This window comes from Rhynchophorus ferrugineus, unplaced genomic scaffold (genome assembly GCF_030347505.1).
Source record: "Rhynchophorus ferrugineus isolate W39M unplaced genomic scaffold, kcgeb_rfMv2 rfM3, whole genome shotgun sequence".
Classification (NCBI taxonomy): domain Eukaryota; kingdom Metazoa; phylum Arthropoda; class Insecta; order Coleoptera; family Curculionidae; genus Rhynchophorus; species Rhynchophorus ferrugineus.
Genome location: NW_027472582.1, coordinates 47318871 through 47344379, shown reverse-complemented (window position 1 = coordinate 47344379; position 25509 = coordinate 47318871). Strand labels below are relative to the sequence as shown.

The following is a 25509-nucleotide window of genomic DNA, read 5'->3' as shown; positions in this document are numbered from 1 at the left end:
TATTGAAAAAAGATTTATCAGTAAAAAAGCGCACGGAAGTGTGTTTCAGAATAATATTGTTTTGACGCTATCTAGTTATTTGGCTAAAGGTAAATTATAAAAATTATAAAATAGTTTTTTTTATTAAAAATAATTGTTATTGTTAATTTTATGCGTCTAAATAGGAACAGTTATTACTGTTAACATATTATCTCAAAATACGTATTTATTTAAAGTTTTGATTATTGAGGAGGATTGAGGAAAAGAGATGGGCCCGATCAATGATTGCACCTGTATTCATATCTTATATATAAAAATGAATCGCAAAATATGTTCCTAAGCGCATAACTCAACAACGCCTGGACCAATTTGGCCAAATCTTTTTTTAAAATGTTCGTTGAAGTTCAGGGATGGTTTTTACGGCGAGAAAAATTAGAATTATTGCTGGAAAAACCCTAAAAATAGCCCTTTTTGTTTGAATTTGTTTCGTGTATCAGTTGACAATTCATCTGTCATCTGTCAAAAGTCATCTGTAACAGACAACTTTTTTTTTTTTAAATTTGATATGACTTGAACTCAAATCCTTTTAATCCGTACGAATTGTTTTATTTATTTAAAATTTTTTATTTGTTTAAAATTTAATTCAAATTTTAAATAAATAAAACAATTTGTACGGCTTAAAAGGATTTGAGTTCAAGTCATATCAAATTTAAAAAAAAAAGTTGTCTGTTACAGATGACTTTTGACAGATGACAGATGAATTGTCAAGTGATACACGAAACAAATTTGTATATCGTGTTTTGTGCAGAGTGTTTAGTTAGTTAGTGTTTGTTTAGTTCGTGATTAGTGAAAAAATAATTTATATTTGATTCGCGTGAAGCGCGAGCGCGACATTCAACTAATAATCGCGCAAGTTTGAATCCAGCTGCTTTCAGTTACGATGTGTCAATTGACTACAGTAACTACCAATGTGTTGTTATTGGTTCTATGAACTTGGTTTGCTCACACTGTAAGGCATTAAAATACAAAAACGAAGCCAATGGATTGTGTTGCGCAAATGGTAAAGTGAAATTGATACAATTGGATCCACCACCAGAACCATTGTACTCATTGGTTTCAGGAATAGGAACAGATTCTATACACTTTTTGACACATATTCAACAATATAACAATTGCTTTCAAATGACTTCATTTGGGGCAACAAATGCAGTTCGGGAAAATTTTATGCCAACTTTCAAGGTATGTATTATAGCAGTTACTCATAATTATTTTAGCGAACAAAATTTTCTGTCACCAAAGTTAAGATGTGTTACTAATCTTCAATTTCTTAATCATTACGAAATATATCACTTAGTCATCATATTATATGGTGATTCAGTTTCAGTGACACTTTTATTATATTTTATATTTGATAGATATTAGTTAAAACTAAATATATACTTTTTAAGATCAAATATTATTTAAGTTTGATCATTGACAATCCATTAATTTATACCACACCATAATATTTTTTTTATTTACAGATACAAGGGCAAATATATCACAGAGCAGGTTCACTGTTACCAGTGTCAGATAGCGACAACAAATTCCTGCAAATTTATTTTATGGGCAATTCACCACAAGAAATTGATCTGCGTTGTGCACATAACAATTTAGTAAAAAGGTCTATTGTAGAACAATTACAAACTTTATTTCATCAACACAATCAATTGATTATATTGTTTAAAACTGCCCTGGATCTGATGCCATCCGATAATCACAAAATTGTAATCAGAGCTGATAAAACACCTGCAGGTCAACATACAAGACGTTTTAATGCACCAACTATTGATGAAGTTGCTATCGTTGTAGTTGGAGAAAACTTGGAATCCCGTGATATTGTTTTACATCGTCGGAATTTTCAATTACAACCTATGAAGGAAACACACCGCTCATATGATGCACTGCAATATCCCATTATATTATGGCAAGGTGAAGATGGCTACGATTTATCAATAAAAATGATAAATCCCATTACAGCTAACTAAAATATTAGTTTAGCTATGGCGATAATATCTCAGTCACTATATTATGTATTTTAATTTTATATTTGAATGTTATTAAAACAAAATCTGTTTACAGGTTCTGAAACCAACAAAAAAGTCAGTTCAATGAACTATTATTCATACCGCCTAATGATTCGGGAAAATGCAGATAATCGCATATTGAAATGTCGGCGATTATATCACAAATATGTTGATGACATGTATGTTAAAATTGAAACGGAGAGATTAACATTCATCAGGTTGAATCAAACCAAACTCCGATCTGAAGAGTATATTCACCTTCGAGATGCGATTAATACTGATGGAAATGCACAGAATGTCGGTCGGATGACTATTCTTCCAGCAACATACATCGGAAGCCCTCGGCATATGCACGAATATGCTCAAGATGCCATGTCGTATGTTCGTCATTATGGTACAGCAGATTTGTTCATCACATTTACATGCAATCCGCAATGGATAGAAATTAAGCAGGAGTTATTACCTGGGAAATCATCCATTGATCGTCATGATATTACAGCCAGAGTCTTTAGACAAAAGTTGAAATCTTTAATGAATTTCATCGTAAAACATAATGTGTTTGGTGAGACACGCTGCTGGATGTATTCTGTGGAGTGGCAGAAACGAGGATTGCCACATGCACACATTTTGATTTGGTTGGTTGAAAAGATAAGGCCAAATGAAGTTGATGCAGTGATATCAGCTGAAATCCCTAATGTACAAGTAGATCCTGGATTGCATGAGGTAGTTATCAAAAACATGATACATGGTCCCTGTGGAACTCTTAATCAAAATTCACCGTGTATGATGGATGGTAAATGTTCAAAACGATATCCACGGACATTAATATCGGAAACAATTACTGGTAATGACGGTTATCCATTGTATCGTCGCAGATCGACAGCAGACAATGGAAAATCAACAATTGTCAAATTAAATCAACAAGATATTGAAATAGATAATCGTTGGATTGTTCCATATTCACCCATTTTATCAAAGACATTCAAAGCACACATCAACGTTGAATCTTGCCATTCAGTGAAATCGATTAAATACATTTGCAAATATGTAAGCAAAGGGAGTGATATGGCTGTGATTGAAATTGGTGCAGAGAATTATAATGATGAAGTTACCCAATACCAAATGGGCCGCTATGTCAGTAGTAATGAAGCAGTTTGGCGAATATTTTCTTTTCCTATTCATGAGAGACACCCTTCTGTTGTTCACTTAGCTGTGCATTTAGAAAATGGACAAAGAGTGTATTTTACAGCACAGAACGCAGTACAAAGAGCTGCTCAGCCACCATCTACTACATTAACCAGTTTTTTTGAGACATGCCAAAACGATGATTTCGCACAAACATTGCTATATTCTGAAATGCCAAAATATTATACCTGGAATCAATCCTCAAGGAGATTTATACGACGGAAACAAGGAAAACCAGTTCCAGGATATACAGATGTATATTCCACCGATGCGATTGGCCGGATTTATTCAGTACATCCAAGCAATGATGAATGTTTTTATTTACGACTGCTATTAGTCAATGTACGTGGCCCAACATCATTCCAACAGTTACGAACTGTTGATGGTGAATTGTGTGGATCCTACAGAGAAACCTGTCAACGTTTGCAATTGCTTGAAAATGACGCTCATTGGGATCAAACTCTCAATGATGCTGTAATATCATCACACACTCATCAAATACGAACATTGTTTTCTATAATCATATCTACATGCTTCCCATCAAACCCAATTGATTTGTGGATGAAGTACAAAGATTATATGTGTGATGATATTTTGTATCAAATACGGAATAGAATGGGAAATCCAAATATACAAATCAGTGAAGAAATTTACAATGAAGCATTGATTTCAATTGAGGACATGTGCTTGATAATGTCAAACAAACTATTAATTCAATTAGGCCTGACCGCGCCCAATCGTCCAATGCATGACGCTTTTAACCAAGAGTTGCATCGAGAAAGACTGTATGATCTCAACGCTTTGAAAGAATAAATTCAAACAAATCTTCCACTGTTAAATGAACAACAGAAGTATGTATTTGAAACTCTTATGAAAGTAACAAATGATGAAACTGGAGGGATTTATTTCTTAGATGCACCTGGTGGTACAGGAAAAACTTTTTTTATTTCATTAATATTAGCAACAATTCGCTCACAAAATAAAATTGCACTTGCACTCGCTTCGTCGGGAATCGCAGCAACTTTGCTTGAAGGTGGTCGAACAGCCCATTCAGCACTAAAATTGCCATTAAATATGCAAAGCAATGAAACTCCAACCTGCAACGTTTCGAAGAACTCTGCAATGGCAAAGGTTTTGCAGCAATGTAAATTGATTGTTTGGGATGAATGCACGATGGCACATAAAAAATCTTTGGAGGCTTTAGACAGAACCTTAAAAGATCTACGTAGCAATAATAACCGATTTGGTGGTGCAATGATTTTATTAGCAGGAGATTTTCGTCAAACATTGCCAGTGATTCCACGATCAACGCCAGCTGATGAACTCAATGCATGTCTAAAGTCCTCCAATTTGTGGAAACATGTTAAAGTACTTCATTTAAGCAAGAATATGCGTGTCGAGTTGCAAAATGACCAATCTGGAAACACATTCTCTAAACAACTCATTGACATTGGTAATGGCAAATTTCCTATAGACATGTTGACGGCTTGCTTTTGCTATGACTATAAACAAGTCCCAGGGGCAATCATTAAGTGTTTGTGGTATTAATCTAGAAAACCCATGTTTCTCACATGGTCAATTGTATGTTGCCTGTTCCCGTGTTGGAAAACCATCAGATTTGTTTATCTATGCGCCAGGTAATCAAACAAAAAACATCGTATACCACAAAGCAATATAATGATAATAATAATAATAATTATGATTCACATGATTAACAATAAAGCGATTACTTACTTTTCAATCCTTATATATGTTTTATTTAATTATTTTTTATTCACAACGCCCTATCACCAGGGTGATGGTTCTGTTCAGGAGAATTTTTTAAAATACGTAGGCACAAAAACTGCCACATTACAAATCTTTTTGACAGGACGAAGTCTGTCGGGTCAGCTAGTATATCTATAACATTCGATGTATTATTCTGAACCGTTATAATGATATGGTCTTATTTGGACATCATAATAAATTATAAGCATGAAGAGTAGTAGCTCGAACAGAAATAAATTGCAAGACAATATGGCCACGATGATTTAGAAGGATATTCAAGGATATCAGTGTTTCGATGAGGGTGGGAAAGCAGGGAAAGAAGACAAGTAGTATACTGTCAAAATAGTTACATTCGAATAAATATGTTGCTCATGATATTATAATAATTATTATAATGCTATATTCGGTATTTCAATACGGAAGCGGAAATGAAACGATAATTAACGGTTTTAATAACAAACAAATAATAAAAATTGAAGGATTTCAAAATTACTTTGTTTTTCTTTTAATTTATTATACCATTATTATAGTGTTTTGATAGCTCAGATGGGCTGCGAAATGCACTTATACGGCATCTATAATCTCTTTGTTTGAATATTAAAGGTTTTTGCGCAATAATGTTTTTTTTTAGGAGACAATACACGAATAAAATTTCTTTTAGATATTTAAAAAACTCATACTAACATCTCCTGTGTACTTTTTTAATACCCTCCACCTGGACCCAGGGGTTTTCCATTCTTCAGGAAGAATTGTTTTTGAAAAATTTTATTTACTTGATATTATATTATTTGATTATATTACTCGTGTTAATCTGTGTTATTAATTTATTTCGATATAAATTTGAAGCTAAACAATTCAACCTTATATTGATTGTAAACAAGAAATAAATTGATAGGTCGATATTAAATTGGTCATGTTGTTATGAAAGATGAAAGATTAAAACGTTCTACGTCAAGGAATGGATGAAAATACATGTTTCTTAAAATAATATAAATTGTGTATTAATGGCTTTAAAACAAAAAAATTACAAAAAAATTTAAATGAAAGATATTTTCTACATATTAATACGTTTGTTTATTTTATAATTTTTAAGATCAACTTTACTGAATTAGGATTCAAACACTATTTGATTATATTAGAAACACAAATCCACATTATATTAGATATATTAAAATATTGTCAGTTCAGACAAATAGATGGCGCTTCGTAATCTTATTAAACAATCTAATAACTTTCTAAAATAACGACCTCAAATATAGGCCGGTAATGGAATTAAATTTCGATAGATTCATCAAAAATTGTATGGTGTTTATGGTAATTGATGTTTAAGTTAACGCTTAATCGACTTGGTTTGCGCAATGGTCATTGGTATTGGTATTATAAAATGTAAGGATGGTTTGACCATAGGGCTCAAAATGAAATATGAGTAAAGCAGATTATAACAAAAACATAACATCACGGTAGTGCTGGACATCATGTAGTGGTGAACCTTGGAAAATATAGATTCGGAAGTTTGTATAAATTTGCCTTAGAGTCCGGACATTTTTCTGTCAGTCTACTGTTTTTTTCTTTGCATAGGGCTGACTTCATACCTCTAAGATTGAAATCTTCCGCCTAGGAGTCTCTATGTTCTATAGTTACTGACTAATGGTGTTACCAGAAAAGTAGCAACACACAATCGATAAAAATGATTTATATTGATTAGTGCTTGAATTTAGATAGATTAATTCATGAAAAACATGAAGAAAGCCACAATTGTTTTTCCTTAATTTAAGTAAGAATAAATATGAATAAATATATATAAATGAATCGCTATTTCCCTTATTTACGTTATAACTTGAAAAAGAGTTTAACGAGTTCTTAACCTTTCTACGTTTGGCTGTTCGTTGACGTTAAAAAATATTGTTTAATAGCTCCATCAGTCATCACCTATCGATCAAAAAAAAAATATTAATAATAATTCTAATAAAGTGCACAGTCCATTTAATCTTAAGGTTTATCCAGTTTTGAGTTTACTGAGTGAGTTTTTTGAGAAGTGTTTGTTTGCCACAATTAGTTCACCGCAATCGTGCCTTATATTAAAAGTTTAATTTAATATACCTTTTTGGTAAGTTGATAGGATTATAGCACGTGGTAGATATAGTTATACAGAGACATACATATTTTAGTTTGAATTCGGTTCTATAAAACGCCACCAATTAGCAGCGTATCAACTTGGTGGCAGATCTCGCAAGTAAAAGATATACGATTTACGATGAGAAAGCAAAATGCAGTTGAATGGAATCGAAGAAATTCAAAATCAACAACGTAGGAATGTTGTGTTTAATCACTAAGTAGCTGCATTCTATTATAACATGGCAATCGATTATTACTGTGTTGGTGGAGCAATGATTCTATTGGCAGATGTTCATTGGCACATAAATAATTATGTAATCTCCCTAAAATGCTAAAATATTTTCTATTAGTCACCAAAAACAAATTCCATTTAGGAAAAATTGCATTTGTAAATTTATTAGAGACATTTAAAAAAAATGAATCGATTTTCTCTTTTCTTTTTGGAATACTTTGGAGAGTATTAAATTTCCTGAGGACAAACTCACTTCCGTATGTTCCTTGTATCCCACGATTGATAAAGAATTATTACGAACTAAACTGTCACTTATGTATTCAAGAAATGATTTCCGAACATTAAATGGTGCAGTACATCAAAACGTTACTCAAACATTTTCCATGCTATCTATTGAAAAATCTTTTAATTTCTAAGTAGACAATTTTAATGGCAATGTAATTGTCAAAGTTTTTTTGCAAGAATTGCGGAACACCTTAAATTTTTATCAGGAGCCGCCAGTAGTCTGGATACATATATATTCCTTCTATATATTCCTTGCCAATTTTTGTCACTTCGGTGAATTAAATAGTAAACTCATCGAGATGGTGTACCGAATCATTGCTCAAAATGACAAAATCATGTTCGGTTGAGTTAAAATAACAGGTCAATTGAAAAGTCTCCAGCCTGAAACATAGATGGTGCTACTAGAATTAAATACTTATGTTTTTTAGCTAGCCCTAACCCTCAAAGCATGCGTGTATAAGTTTGACAGCTGTCGGATCATTAGTTTGTGAATTATAGCATTTTGAGTGAAGCAACTTTTGTTATTGTGAAAAAAATGGTTAAAAGGAATTTCGCGTGTTGATAAAATATCGTTTTTGAATGAAAAAAAAAACAGTTAAAGCAAAAACTTTGCTTGATGCCGAGTTTCCGGGCACTGCCCCAGGAAAATCAACCATCAAGGATTGGTATGCTAAGTTTATACGTGGTGAAATGAGCACCGAAGACGGTGAACGCAGTGGACACCCAAAAGAGTTTGTTACCGACGAAAACATTAAAAAGATCCATAAAATGGTTTTGAATGACCGTAAATTGAAACAATGAAATAGCAGACACTCTAAAGATATCAACTGAACGTGCACATCATATCATTCACGAATATTTACGTATGAGAAAGCTCTGGGGAAAGTGAGTGCCGCGCGAGCTCACTTTTGACCAAAAACAACGAGGTTTGATGATGAGTTCATTTTAATGTTTGGACATGATTAAGCGTAATGAACCCGAGTTTTTGCGTCGATAGCTCCATCATTTTACTCCGAAGTCCAATCGACAGTCATCCGAGTGGACTGCACATGATGAACCCGCTCCAAAGCGTGGTAAAATGTAACAATCAGCTGGCAAGGTTATGGCGTCTATATTTTTGATGCGCATGGAATAATTTTTATTGACTACCTTGAAAAATAAAGGACCATCAACAGCGACTATTACATAGCGTTATTGGATCGTTTGTAAATCCGCCGCATTTGAACAAAAAGGAAGTGCTGCTTCACCAAGACTTGCATCTTGTCACAACCCAGTGAAAACGATGGCAAAAATCCATGAATTGGGCTTCGCATGATTGCTTTCTCATCCACCGTATTCTCCAGATCTGGCCGTCAGCAACTATTTCCTGTTCTCAGATATCAAAAGAGAGAATGCTCGCTGGGAAGAAATTTTTGTTGAATGAAGAGGTGATTACCGAAATTGAGGCCTATTTTGAAGCAAAGGACAAATCGTACTACAAAAATACTATCGAAAAGTTGGATGGTCGCTATAATCAGTGTATCACCCTTGAAGGGAATTATGTTGAGTAAAAAATCTAGTTTTGCTAAAAAATGTATTTTACTATTGTAGGCTGGCGACTTTTCAATTGAACTGTTATTATATTTTCCCCAAAACATGTTGATGCCAACTAAATTATTTTTTAGATTCGAAATAAAATAACTGGAACATGCATGTTGGTTGATTCCGTTGTGAATTCGCCAGAACATAATCTGAGATTAAATGTCGTATCGGTAACATATTCAACCCACGTTTTTGTAATGATATCCGTCTAGCGGTGAAGAATTTAATGAACAACGTCATCGAAGCCACAATTTTGAAAAGGAGAGATGTACAAGGACGAAGGCGTTTTAACTCTATGCATCTCTATGATTTCGAACTACATGCTTTTTGACTTTACACGATAACCTTTTCTAGTTGGACTTGCATTTACAATATCGATAAATAAATCGCAAGGGCAGTCTGTAAGTGTTTGCAAAACCAATCTTGAAAATCTATATTCCACCATCAATATAATTTACATACGCACCAGAAAACAAAACTAATGATGTTGTATATCAAAAATAATTGCTATAAACACTAAGTTTTTTTAAGAGTTTTTTTAAAAATTATTTATTCCAGTTCTAATTCAAATTACTCATGCAGGACGTCTGTCAGGTCAACTAGTAACAAATAAAAAAAAAAAGTAAAATAAAACAAGAACTTTTGTTTATTATACGTAAATATACTACACACTTTTATATAAAAATAAATGTTACATAACATACACCGACAGAATACATTAGAAACATATTTACGTCAATATTTCCGATGTAAAATCTCCCGTCTGCTATTCGCACTTAGAAATCAATTTTCACCTGAAAACGTGCGATCGACGTCGGTCGCGTCCAATCCGTTAACAAACGCCAGTTGTACGATGCAACCTGCATTCACCGGTCGGTCGAGTCAGTAGGATCTTTTCATCGATCCCCGGTAGAAGGAAAACCGCTACTCCCGTGACTACCACGCATTTCGGTCGTTCGCTGCGCATGTTCGCTGAAATTTACGGATCTTCCTAAGGGGGCAGAATTTTCCTGCTGAAAATCGGCCGTTCAGTGCTGAATGGATGCTCCGCTGCATCCTGAAGGGTTGATCGACGCGTGGTCGAGTTGTCCCATATTCTGTTTGTTTCAGTATTGTGCAGGATACGGCGTCGGTGTTTTCAGTTCTGTTGTCGGTGCCGTAATTTTAGGTGTTGAATGATTACAGGTAAGCGACCGGGATATTTTCGTTTATAGGAATTTTTCGGTTTATTTTCATACCAAACTAATGGGATCCTAGTAACATCAAGAATTTCCTGTTATTCCTATAAAATTATTACTGAAACGTGGTCACGTTATGCGGGGTATTGAATTCTGTTGCAGCCTCAAAATGGCACTAGATGCGTTTATTAAAATTTGTATCATTTTAATATACTCACATTATATCATTAATATTTATAAAAAATATAATAGTATCTTTATATTAATATATTAATTAAGTTTTATAGGCAACAATTTTCAAAAAATGTTATATTTTAAAATATTTAATAGATATTCTTTGTAAAAATGTTTTTTATTGTGATAATTTTTGAACCAGAATATACAGTATCACTAACAAATGAGAAAAGTTTTCAGATCAAAACAATTTTGTGGAATAAATTTGACAATTGGTGTAAGATAAATAGTAAATATTTTTGCAATGTAATGTTTACTTTGTTCAAAACTAACAATAAGATGTACATATTATTGGACATAATTGTTGACATGTACATAATTATTAATATGCACCTAGTAATATAAAAAGTATTATATTGACTGATAGATATCTATGTTTTAATTTATTTTCCATAACTGGAACATAAGTTACCTTTCCTTATTAATTTATAGCTCTAGTCTATCGAGCGGAGTGTTTCAGTCTATCCAATAAATTTTCAATTGAGTTCAAATGTGGGTTTTGTGATGGCCATGTCAATAAGAAAATATTATCCTGTCAAAAAATTATAATTTTTAGATATTGTAATATTTTTATATTCAGCTTCAATCCGTAGATGTAATAACCTAAAGCATGATAATGCACTTTGTTTATAAGTTGATTTTGATTAATTAGGATCAAACCTTCTGTTAGTTGGGCCTTATATTCGCGCTATTCCATTGCATCCACACAATTTAAATTAGTTTTGAACCGTCTATAATATGTTATTCTATCGATCGTGATTCTTATTTAAAAGGCCTTGTTGCAAATTCGGCTTGGATCTGGTTTGTCTTTCTTTGGAATACAATTTTTGTGTCTTCTAATCGATTTAATACAAGTTGGAGTTGATGAGCAATAATTTTTCAATCATAATCAACAAAAATAAAAATCACTTTATACTGGATATCTGCTGTTTAGTTTATTAGTGGAAGAAGTTATTTTCCTAGATACTGTAGGTTTTGTGGCTGGTAAATATTGGGAAGAAGAGTTTTTGTTTGCACACTACCTTTATTTTTGTTCGATGCTTAGTATCAATTAAAATTCAATAAAAATTTTCCTGTAGTAGGTCTAATATTTATGATAAAAATGCAAATTGTGTTTTTCCATTTACCCTCGCACAAAATAACAGTCATGTTCTTTTTAAGGAGTCTTTATGAGATCTCGAATATACTTTGCTCGTATATATAGGATACATATTAGGCGTTTTAATGTATATTGATCGATGGTACCTAGTAGTGGAAATGGAAATTTTAAATGTAAGAAATTGCGGAACAATATAACATAACTGTGAAAATTGATAATTTTGAAACTTTTTAATATAAAATATTAGCTTTCTATTTTTTATTACTAAGTTATTCAGTGTATGCACAAGCTAGTCATGGGACTTCGACCTTTCTTATTTTTGTATTTGATCTGAAGACAACTGTATCGAAACCCTTCAAATACATTTTAAAATATATGGTTCCATCATATCCCAATCTTCGATTTTGGCTTCAACAATGTAAAAGTGGTGGTCTTGATGTGAATGACAAAGAACGGCTCAGAGAACAAAAAGTTCGAAAACAATGAAGACTTATTGGATGATAACTCAATTAAAACTATCAAGGAACTCTCAGATAGCTTACCAGCAGATCAATCAACTAGTTGCAGAGGTTTATATGTGATGGGATAAATCTAAAAGGAGAGTTATTTCTATATGAATTGCTCGAACATGCTATTTCGATGCGCTTTAACATCGAGGAATCGTTGCTTTCCAGGCGAAAGAACAGTTATTTGTGGTGTATTGTCCCTAGCTCTGAAAAGTGAAAAACGATAATGGCCAAAACATCATGCGTTAGTATTACGGCCTGCTAAAACCAAATGCAACTGTTAGAGGATATATTTACATATGTCTATTAAACAACTTATTGTTGCAAAAATACCAGCAATATGAGTAACATCTTCCACTTGCACGACAACGTTCTATTACATAGTGCAGGATTTGTGAAGAGTGTAGTGTTACAGATTGAATGGGAAATTCTATTTCATCCAGCCTACTCACCAGACATAGCGTTTTCCAATTTATTTATTATAGTTTAGATTACCATCTATTTAGATTGACGCATCATGGCTTGATTCGTACACCGTTTCGAAATTTGATTAATTTATACATTTTTTATACAGTTAGTAAAATTTTTGGGTTTGGCGTATATACTATATATATTCTTAAATAATTTTATTTAGTATAAGCTCCGAAAATATTTTTAGAGGCGAATAACACTTGGTGGTTATCATAAAACTTCATAAATATTTTATTTTTATTTAAATTTTATATAGTTATATTAGTTTATAAGTTAAACATATATTTATATTGTCTTTAATAATATCATTAAGTACGAATAAAAACGATTATATTATTAAAATATGAATGCATGTGACTGCATGGGCCACACTGGTCTAATTTATGTTTGTGGTTGTTATGTTCTGACTGATGGTAGAACGATTTAATTGATTATTAGCAACTCGTTGTGAGTTAAAATTCCCATAAAGTGCATTCATTGATGTTTTATATGCTTATAGCCAAGAGTGTAATATGTGACTGATAATGATTAACACAGTCAGGTAGTAACTAAAAAAGGTATCACAAGTTCTTAAATATCAATGTCGTTAAATATTAAAGTCTAATTGGATGTTAATTTTACTACGATCGGTAATAACAACTGTTCAAAAGTTGCATAATAACAAATATCAATTTCTGGCCTTCTTTCTAGACTAAACCGTCATCCTACTGCTCCTAGAATTACCCGTCAGTTGGTAGACTTTAGCCGAGTAACCGTGGTTCACAGCCCACGTTAAGCAATAGATGTAATCTAGAGAATTTATAGTTCGTGAAAAGAAGCCAAAAAATATTACTATTAACTAAAATTGTTTCTAAAATTAAAAATTAGAATAAATTTTAAATATTTTACTAAATTTTTACTAACAAATACTTGAGATATTGGTGGAGTTCTTCAGTATCTGGATCAAACTGGCAGTGTGGTTTTTTTCGGTTCAATAAGCCCACACTTCTTTTTATCTTTCCATGAAATAAACAATTTTAAAAACGTTGTTATAAAAAATGCGGCAAATTTTCAGGGAAAAGCCGTAATGTTTAATTTAAAAGTAATTTCTTTTAAGAAGTTTCTTAATTTCATTACATGTACATCTTTATAGAAAATTACCTTTTCACGATTATTTTATTATGTGTTCCTGTTATTTCATTATTTTCTAGTATTGTATAAATTATAAATTACCACTTCAAGATGGAAATTTATTGATGATTACACATTTGAAACCAAAGATTATTTTATTATACGTTATTAAAATCTCAAATGGGTATTTCATAATATATGAAATTAAATTTGTATATCATAAGTGCAGTAAGCTAAAATACATGGCTGCATTTTACAGTTTTTCAGTAAACAGGTGTGAATTATTAAGGAAATTGACATGAGTATAACATTATGTATGAAAGAATATCATGCGAATATACAATTTACTGACCGCGGCACGGATCCGAGTGATTCAGTTTTTAATGACTCTGCCAAATAGGACTTCTGAATTTAAGCGATAACCTGCTTGATGTTGATTTTAATAGCATTGCAAGACTTATTGGCGGAGACTTGTGACTTCAGAAATTACTCTATGAAAAAATCTAATGCGATGAAATAGCAAAATACCCTCAATTCGTATATACAAATTATTTATCGGCGTTGACAATGAAGGTTTCACTAACATCGTTTTTGTAAATGTACGAAGTAATGGCATACATCTGTAGCATCTACAATTATCGCAGCAATAGGATAGTCTCGTTACATTAACCACTAATTGGGTACTCCAGCTCCCTGAAAATGAACATTCAATGTAAAATATTTTTAGAAAGTTACATATGGCTATGTTTTACACAACTCACCTCCCATTTGATTATTTAATATGTAGGTTGATTTTGGACGGCACGGCATGTAGTACTGATTGGCTATGGATTAAATAACGTCATAAAATCCATAGAGTGAATCCAGAAATTTCAGAAATTAAGGTCTGATGACCATATTGATTACTACTTATTTAAATTTTTAGCGAATAATAATTAAAAATATAGTTTATTATTAATAATATGTGTCATATAACACATAATACTAGCAGGTCAAAAATGTAATACAAATAAGGGTATTATTAATAGATCTTAAAATAATTTTATTAATATATTTTAAAATATTTTTAAGAAATAAATAATTATTTTAAAGAAGTATTTATGTCATGTAAGAAAGTTTTGAGGAAAAAAATCGCACTGTCTAACATTTTTAACCGTTATGTGATACTATAAAACTAATATTTACTCAAGTTAAGTAGCTAACTAATAACGCTTTCCAAAACTGTAAACATTAGAAGTTTGTAGAAGATATTAAGTTGAGTCGGAACACCTTTAGCAAATTAAATGAAAACATTCATTATATTTAAATCGAATTTAATCTAAATCAAAATCTAAATCGAAAAGTGATTGTTTATTTTCCATTGATAAGTATATTTGAACTTTTGTGGATATAAATAATATTGTATGTCAGTTTAGCGTAGATTTTTTATAGCAACGTTAATAATTATACTGTTTAATTATTTTGGTTAACTTCTTAATATTGATGTAAAATTGTAGGAACATGTATAATTTTTTAATATTTTAGAATATATTTTCTTATATTTATTAAGATTGTAATTTGGTGAAATAATGTAATTATACTATTTTAATTAGTGATTATATTATTTTGACAGTTTATTAATAATTATTAACAGTAGTATTATTAGTAACAGTAATATTAGTAGTAGTACCAAGTAGATGGTAAATTAATATTACAAAATATTATTTATTTTTGAAATTTTGAATTGTTGCAAGGACCAAATCATTTACAAATAATTAAGTTTCATATTATGCTTGACGGGTATTTGATCTCGACTCAACAGCAAATGGTTTCATGGTTATCACTGTTACCCTCTTACAATATTATCTAGCGATTACGAAATAGAACTTATGATTCCAGGCTGAAAAGTAGTACTAAGTAATGCTAAAACAATTGTTTCTAGAACGCGAATGAAATTACTTACAGAAAGTTTTCTTCTATTGGGATTCATTGCCATTTAACGAGTGTTTATGGTTACGGTGCTATTGATAGGTCTAGTGTAAATTAATGGGTAATAACATTTTACGGTTGCGATCTTGAAAAACTCATTATTATTTGATGACACTGTCATACCCGATAACTATTACAAATTCGTGGACAATTTTATTCAAAATAACCAGTCAGCACCCAAAAAGTATCATAAACAATAATATAATATCTGGGTAACATATTGGCTTAATTATTGAGTAATTGGATTTCTTTTTACTCGTGTTAACATGTACTTTAATATAAGTATATTAAAATATTTTTTAATGAAACGTGCTATGTGTAAATGTAAATAAATAAAAAGAAAACTTCCTTCTTTTTCTGCTTTCAGCATAAGCAGTATTATTGATACAATATTAATTGAATGCTGGTTCATTTAGATTAATTTGTGGGGTGTGTAATGCTGAAGGTAGAAATAAATCAATGTATCAGTATAATTGTTCAAGACAAATCATCTGTTATTTTAGGCCCAAAATTAGTTGTAACATTTTAAAACAAGTAGTAAATGACATAAAATAGTGTTTTGAGTCTTTTCTGTTAAATTACTTAATTATTTAATTTCTTTATATAATTAGTAATGTGCCAATAGTTTGAAGTGTATCTCTCGTAATCATAAGAAGTTCTTGAAATTAAATCTTGCTTAATGCTACTATGGCTATAATTCCTTAAAGATGAAAACGGTTATTACAAATCGATTTATTAAATGACTGTGAACTGAATATCTGCAACTAGGTATATTTTTTTTAACTCACACTTATTTTAATTAAGTTGGACCACGAATAATGATTCATGACACATGAAAAGAATTGGTTGTGTTCTATTAGATAATTAAGATTTAGGAAAATTTTTATATTCGGAAACGGAAATGGAACAACTGATTTATGATTGTAAAAGTGATTTTGTTACCACTATTAATGAATGTCAAAGTTATGAATCCTATCACGATATCAGTTTTCTGGAAGGAATTTAAATTTTTTCTAGATGTTTAATGAAATGTTAAAGGGAGATAAATGGCACAATTAAATTCGAACTTTAATTTATTGATTTTAGTGATTCGTTTTTCAGTTGTATGTTGTCTAGAAAATACATTTTCTTTAGTAATCAAAATATTTCTCTTGTGTCCAAATAGTTAAAAACGTTATAATCTATATAGTCAATAATCTAACATTATTTACTTACTAATTTGGAGATAATAATTGGAAAATATTCCTTTTACAACACATAAATATCATACTTTATCGATTTTTGTAAAACTTACATTGTAGCGGAAAAACTAAATTGAAACTACTCTTCTAGACTCCTATTTTATTTCAGAGTTATGGTGATTGACATTTTTAATCATTTATACTAATACATACATACTTATACTAATTGTGGACACAGCTGACTGCGTCTTTCCCATTTTCAAGTTAAATTTAATTCAATTTGGGAATTTTGTGTTCTTGGGAAAGATGAAACATGAAATTAGCATTAAATTTGATTCTACTGGTGAACTTTTCCCTGTAATGCTATAGGGTAGTAAATTTAGAGACAGTATGTTAAAAATATAAGTCCTTTAATGAATTGATAATATGTTCTTATCATTTCATTATTTCCCATAGAGAGTGTATATTTCTTAATCAATATGTTGATGTTAGTACCGCACAAATGTAAATCTTTTCATGAAATCTGCCGGTGTTGGAAATCAGCTGTAACCGTTTTGACTTAGGCCAATGTTACTCTTCTATTTTTTTAGATATTTCTCTCTCTCTCTTGACCCTTTCTTGCAATCTTTTTGCAGGAGATGCCCTTTGAGTCTTCCATCCAAAAAGTTGATTTCAACATAAAAAGCTTCGACAACCATCCAAATCATTGCCGTCGATGTCCCTGGATTTGTGCCAATCGTTCTGCCATTGTTGTCGTATCGTAATTGAATGGTTGTATCTCTAATACGATCTCTGAAAAACATCGATCGAATGTATCTCAAGTGTCGTATTTCAAGTAGTTCAATAATAGTGCCCAAGTCGCACAGAAGTTGTCGAATATGAAGTTGAAATAGTTGTAGCCCCGCACTTGCTCTTACCAGTTGGTGTTAAGATCTACTATAGCTCCATCAATACTCAGCCTATATGGCTATGCGTTTGAAAATATATCGTGAAGAATGCTATCTCGAAGGCTAAATAGGGAATTTAGGCCTATCATCAGCGAATACGAGATCGATCAAGCATCATACTAAACATTATGTCTCTTTTTAAATATGTTTCAAAATTTTTCCAAAATTTTATATACATATATATATATTTTCATATATATATTTTATATATATATATATATATATATATATATATATATATATATATATATATATATATTATATATAGTTATATATTGTTTGTTTGTTTATTAACTAGAGTTTATCTGGAGTGGAGTTACAGTTTAACATGGGTTCCGAACCGCGGTACTCGACATTAAACCTACCGACTGGCGAGTGGCCAACCTAGAAATCATTCCAGAAGACATACGGTCTTACCCAGCCTGGTTACTGGCGTAACTGGGATCATTTTCCTTGTCGGATTTTGCACTCTTGTCTAAGGACAATAATACAAATGTGAAGCAATGATAAACATAAATTTACGACCATGTCCCAGCAGGATTCGAACCCGCGACTATAGCAAAAGTAGGAGGACGTTCCTGTCGCTTTTACCACTGCCCCAACCAAGCCAGCTATTGTTATTATTGTTATTGTTATGCGCTATTGGTATGGCGCTGGTCATTTCATCATAACCTTAGTTATGTTCATTTTCTAGAAACAATGGTTTATATTTGAAGGCTTCATTTATATGTCGCTTCACAGATGGGACTATACAAAACATTGTTGTTGCGATGGCCTGTTAGATTTGGGATGACCATTAGAACATTTGATCGAAATGGAGTTTTTAATTTGAATACTGTATGTTCTCGACAACCAATCAGGGTCGCTAACAGTGTATGTCTTTATATTAAATTAAAAGTAAATAATTATGAATTAAGAATATAATAATTAATATTAAAGGGTCTCAAACCCTCAAATATAAAAGACATCTCTTGTATATGTTGTGTATTTGTAATAAATGTTATATTAAAATAATTTTAATTCTGTAACCTCGATATACATATTTTATTTCGAATTAAATTAACGTTATATTTAAATTAAGGTTTCATTAATATCAAAATGTTTGAAAGGTCTTTCAACGTACGAATAAAATTGTCTATAAAGGGAAATATATTTGGTATATTCGATTCGTAAAACTCTTCTTGCCAAAACACAATTTTCTTAATACATTTTACCTTTATTTCGAATTAAGGTAAATTCGAACAAACTAGCAATCTAATTCACGAAATCAACGCAATTTTATCAAATTAAATGGGGTTTCGGATACCGATAAGCTAATTCGCATTTCGCAAATTGGAAAGGAAAAAGAATACGGATAAAATATAATTGTCTATTGTAATGTTCTGATTATTTATTTATCATATAGGTTTTTATTTGTATTTAATTTTAGCGAAAATTATACTTTCCTTCAAGTTCAAATTTCGTGTTGAGTTGACTGAATTACCGGCTTGGTGGCGCAGTAAAGGCGATGGGACGGTCCTCCAACTGTTGCGACAGCTGCGGGTTCGAATCCTGCTGGGGCATAGTCGTAAATTTATGTTTGTGATTGTTTAAAATTTGTTTAAGATTGTCCTAGACAAGAGTGTAAAATCCGACAAGGAACATGATCCCAGTCACCCCAGTAACTAGGCTGGGTAAGACCGGATGTCTTCTAGGATGATTTCTAAAGTTGGTCACTCGCCAATCGGTAGGCTTAATGCTGAGGACCGTGGATAAAAAAATATTCAAAAATTCAAAAAAATTTAAAGGAGACTTTAAAAAATATATAAAAAAAATTGACTGAATTTTTAGATTTTCTGGGAAAGCAGATTGTAATACCAACGTATGGCCTTACCCTTGCGTTTGTTTATATGTTACTCACTAATTTTTTACACTTTTTTTGCCAAACTAATGGGTCTCCTAAAGAAGTGTTATTTTTATACGTCTCATTCGGTCAGACATGTCTTTTTATTTATCTGTTTATATCAAATAATCTGTTTTTGTGTTAGAATTTCTATCTGTTCATCCCAAATTATTTTGTTTTATGATATATTTTGGAGTACTTATGGATATTGATTTCTAAAAGTAATTATATCTTATATGAAAAAATTAATTATTACAACAAGTTATAGATTATAATGATTTTTTGTGTTTCCTTCTCTTATTTAGTTTTATAAGTTTTAAGAAAATATTCATAACCTTATTAGCTCTTTCATTAAATACGAATTATGTAATATTATTAGGACATAAGACGTTTTCAAATAGGTTATCATAACTTTGTTAATTGAAATAAGAAACCAATATGTAATTGGAAGAAAAAATAATTACTTTTTATATATTTTTTATAACATTTATATCTAGAATCTATATTTTATCAAATAAATTTTAGCTGAATAGGAAACCGAGGAAAAGTTTTATCTAAAGAATTGTCAGTTCTATAAGACACCCCATTCGACTAGCGATAAAATAAAAAATTCCAATGGAAACGTGAATAACATTTGATATTAAATATTAGGCAATAGAAAAGATTTATATTTATATGCAGCTTATAAGTGTATAGTAGAGTTATTATATATATTATATAGTATTTTACTATTACTTTTATTGTTGTTGCCTGTTGGAATATATTTGAAGCTTTTTTATATATCTTAAAATATATAGGGAACTTGAAAATATATAGTAATTATTGCATACTTTTATTCATTTTCAAGCTACCTAATTTTAAGTGAATTTATTTTAATCTATTATGCACTGTGATGTGACAAATGTGATGTATAAATGTCAATAATTGTTAAAAAACCTGATCTAACTATTGAATTTGGCCAATTTGATAATTCACTACATAAACTAGTAGTTTTCCATTTGATTTTTACATCGTAGATATTGATTGCCAGGAAAGGAAGAAGAATTTTCTGTGAAGTATTATGACTAGCGATGAAGTAGATCTACAGTACGACAGTAAAACGGTAAAAATTGTCGTCAGTGCCGAGATTGGCCAGAACCAGAATTTAATTATTTATTTATTTGGAAAAAATTAGCAGTAGACAATTTAAAAATAAGTGTATAATGTATGAATTGTTAGTAAAGTCTTAAGTTTTAATTAACTTGTAGTTATTAGTAGATAAAAGTTAAGGAAACCATTCCATAAAGGCTCCCAAGTTCATAGCATGTTATAAACAGCATTCATAGCAAGAGGAAAATAACTAGAACTCTTTAGAACTAAGAGTGCAAATGAAAGAAGAATGAGAATAATGGGAGAGATTGTTATGGACATCTTTCAGAGTATAGTATACATCCAGAGTCTTTACATCTGGGTGTATACTACAAAATTCCAAGAGCTGATGAAGTTGAGTTTTTAAATAATTTGTATGTGCTACTGCTACTACATTAACAACTACTTTATGGTTATGTTATTTTTGCAGGTTTTACTTATAAGATAAGGATATCACAGCATGTGGACTGAGTTCTTCCGAAAATGCTGGAATCAACACAAATATGGCAATAAAGTCCTTGAATAATCTGCTAAAAACAAATACCCTTAAGAGAAATGCTAGGGTAACAATTAGAAAACTATTAGATTCATTAGATAATCTGATATGTTTGAAAGTATCGAAAAGGATTTAGGATATTGAACGAATAAATGCCAATAATTACCAAGATAGAATAATTATAAGATCAAAACTAACGGTATATAAGTATATAATCCACAGAGTTTTAAAATACTCAGGTAAAAGTAAAATATCAAGATAAAACGATACAAAATAAACTAAAAATTAGTATATTATTTTTGTTTTAACATTTTATTTATATCTTTTGCGTATGTATGTTACTTTTTTGTTATTTTATTACAATTATTGAAATAATTTGTTTTGTGGTATATTATATCAATTTTCTGTAATATTTATCTGCTCTGGAGAGTTATATAAACCGAGAGAAATAATAAATCAGAAAGCTTCAAATCTTATATTATCAATATACAAAAAATGCATGACGTTTCATTTAAAAATATACTTTTTGTTAATATTTTGATATATCTACAAAATCAAAAATTTATAGATATGAGGTATGAAAATACTACCATTTTTATTCTTACCTTCATTATAACATTCAAACAAATTCTGCTTTCATATTATTTAATATAAATATCCTTGTGGTCCATAGCAATTTATAAAATTAGTGTTACTAAATTGTATTATTTATTAATTATTTATACATTATTTTCATATTGTTTGCTGCTAATATTCTCTATTAAATCATTAATAATTATGTATCTCAAAATACTTTCGGAAATATAAAATTAACCTAGGAGTTAAGTTAAGTTAAGTAAAATTAACTAAGGATACTTCCTTAGGACAACTCTAATAAACAACAACGCGTTACTGTGAAATCTCTCAAGCTAGTTTAGAATAAATGTGCATGAGCAATTCTTGCCAATCCTAGTACATATGACTACACGTGTCCTTTTACTGTCGTCCTAGATCTACTAATAAACACACACAGTCTTGAATTAGCCTGGGAGGGCCGGCAACGTCGATACTGACCATAAAGTCGTTCATGACCATACAGTCGTTCCGTGTTGGTAAAACTGAATGTTGTTCGAAATTTTACTGCAGAGGTCAATTGTACAAATGGAATGTGGGGTATTGTGAGGAACAGAAAAGATTGTATCAACTTTTTCTAAATAAATGTGTTTTTAAACTACAAGTTACTAATTCTTAAGTTGTACATGGGTAAGTTCTAATTATATCAGACACTATGGTTATATACTCGTATATATCACTACATAGTATAAAACAAAGTCGCCTTTTCTGTCCCTATATCCCTATGTGCGCTTAAATCTTTAAAACTACGCAACGGATTTTGATGCGGTTTTTTTCAATAGATAGAGTGATTCAAGAGGAAGGTTTATATGTATAATACATGCATAATATACTAAGGCAACATTGCTAATTTTAGAGGTTTCTAACGTGATGTCGTAAATTAACCTATTTTTTTAGGCTTATTTAGCAATTAGCAAAAACGCTGCCTAACCCTACGAGTTACATCAAATTAATGTACTACAGTATTGTACACCATAAAAAGGTCTACAAAAAAGTCCGCGATGGTATATGTTTATCTTTTAGGGATAACCCACATTAACCATTTTTATTGTTTACTTTTTACGTGAGAAAATGGCTTATTTACGAAGCTATTTTAAGCAATACGGCATTAATCCTTATCGAATTAAGTACCTTAAATACAGTGTGCAATTAATACAGATCAATATGGTTCCTTACAGCATGTAAATTAAACAAATATTTTCGGAGATATTACAAATTTAAAATTTGCGTTTAAAAATGTGTAATGTAATAAAAATTGTATGAATTTAGATATTCCAAAGATAGCAGGAAATCTTCATAGTAAGTATAGGGGAAGAGGAATTGTTTTACTCCAAATTTAATGCGTGCAGGCCAAGGGCAGTAATGAATGAACCAAAAATACTGGATCGATTTTAATCATGTTTTCATTGAGTGACATAGGCATATATATTTTATGCCCGTGCAAAGTCGGAGCGGGCCGCTATGTTTTTATATACAACGTTCATATTTTTTCTGTAGTGTATTTAATTTAGTATCAGCATTGCACCCGTGCGAAGCCGGGGCGGGTCGCTAGTATGTTATATATTGGTGATAGACTCAAACCGAAAATTCTGAATAATATATTCTGGCTGAATAAGTAAAAAATTGCTTTAGCCCTGTTGTGGCTGCAAATAGTTTAAGATTTTCTTTTAATCAATTTATTTGTTAAACTCTAAATTCCTTCCCGAGTAGTTAGCTGAAGTTGAACTTAAGCGAAAACAAAGTTAGGGCGGATTAAGAAAATGTGATTATTCCAGAGACGTTTACGGTTAAGTTTTCGTGGCTTCATTTTTCGAGATTTCGTAGACAATTTCATTATATAATATTTTTTAAGAGTCCGGTAAATATAACGGCGTAATAATTTTTTAGGGGCAAATTTTGGACGACCGTAATTCGACTGGCGTAAAAACATGATTAATCTTTTAGGGCAGACAGCAGATTAGAAAGTTTATTCATGAGCCACGACATAAATGATGAAAAGGAGTCACAAAATTTGGTGGCACTGGGTTGTTAGTTCGGACATATTAGCAGTTTAGCTTATAAAAATGAATTTGTGGGTTGTGTGGATAACAAATCTAAAACATTGTGTTTAAATATATTTTTCTTATTTATTACATAAGTAAGGAAAGGTAAATTAAGTAATTTAGGTAAGGAAAATTAATATTATTCTATATATTATAATGGGTTAAAGAAAAAGTAAGTTCACTTTTTTGATGTTCTCTAAAATTTGTTCATACATATGTTAAATATTAATGAATCATGTGTGTGCATTTGATCGACGACCATTTGTTATTGTCTTTAGACTACAATAGTTTCGTTATTAATATTTTTTAAAATTATTTTTCGTATTGTAGATTTTGAGAAATTTGTAAGAGAACAATAAATGGAGCAAATAATTTTCTCAAGATCTTTTTGAGGCAGATTCTAACAGAGACTGGAAGAATTTGTAGTTAGACGGAGCAAGGCTTGGTTCCGAACTAATCGATTGCAGTTTTTGAGGAGCCACACGCATTTTAGTGCTATTACGATGGAAGAAATCGCCTTTTTATTAATAAACTCTTTTCGTTTTCTTTTAACAGCCTACTTCAATTGCATTAGTTGTTGATATCATATATTTGAATTAAAGGTTACGTTAGGTTCGATCATCGCCTGACGAAATATTCCTTTACAATCATACCAAATACTTAGCATCACAATTGTCGCACGTTGTTGATTGAAAACATCCGATATATTTTTTATTCTTAATTCCATTCTAACCACTATTGGTAAGATTAAAACAAGTTCTAGAAGGAAAAAATATAAACTTGCTCAACAATTTGGTTGTGACGAGCCTTTGACAAGGATTGGCATTATTCACAAACTGCAAAAATATTGCCAAAGGAATGGAATGTAGTCATGGGGATGTACAGAGAATGGCCACATCAAGTAAATACTAATTCTTTAGATTGTCTTAAGAATTATCGTAGGTGTTATATATTAATTGGCAAAGAGTAGTAGTAATGTAAACATTGCTACTGATCGGTTAAAGGTCTTAATTATTGGTGATAAATGCATATAACTAGATAATTTGCGCCTCATTTGTAGGCAAGTGTTGAAGCATAGGTAGCAAACATGTATGCATAAACATGGTTCTTACATAACTAAACTTTTATATGTAACGCTAAATGTCCAAAAAGGGAGAATAGCTATCGCATGACTAGATTGGAAGGTCACTTCCGTTTGAAGATCCTAGTTTTATTGCTTGTCTTGAAAGAAAGAGGAATTTTCCTTGACGTATTGTGGGTAGCAATGAAATAGATCTACAGACGATAGTAAAAGGAAATTGTCGTTAGTGCTGGGATTGGCTAGAACTGTTCATGCTTATTCTGTTTATTCTAAACATGTTTATTCTAAACTAATCTGATATATTTCACAGCCACGCGTTGTTGTTTACGAATGTTGTAATTAGAAAGTAAATTTTAGGCTAATT

General features: G+C 31.0%; 1 protein-coding gene across 3 annotated transcripts in view; it reads left to right on the top strand.

The window, feature by feature from the left end:
* The window catches only part of LOC143194454 (neuroglobin), a 232479-nt gene that overhangs the window by 44395 nt on the left and 162575 nt on the right, over nucleotides 1-25509 (top strand). Inside the window, exon 1 of one of the 3 annotated variants that reach the window (XM_076401262.1) lies at nucleotides 9992-10395. The exons of 1 other annotated variant lie outside the window; for it this stretch is intronic. The gene's annotated coding sequence lies outside the window, so the exon portion shown is untranslated. Of the gene's footprint in view, nucleotides 1-9991; nucleotides 10396-25509 lie in introns of those variants that run through there. One more of the 3 variants, XM_076401263.1, reaches the window with a different exon arrangement.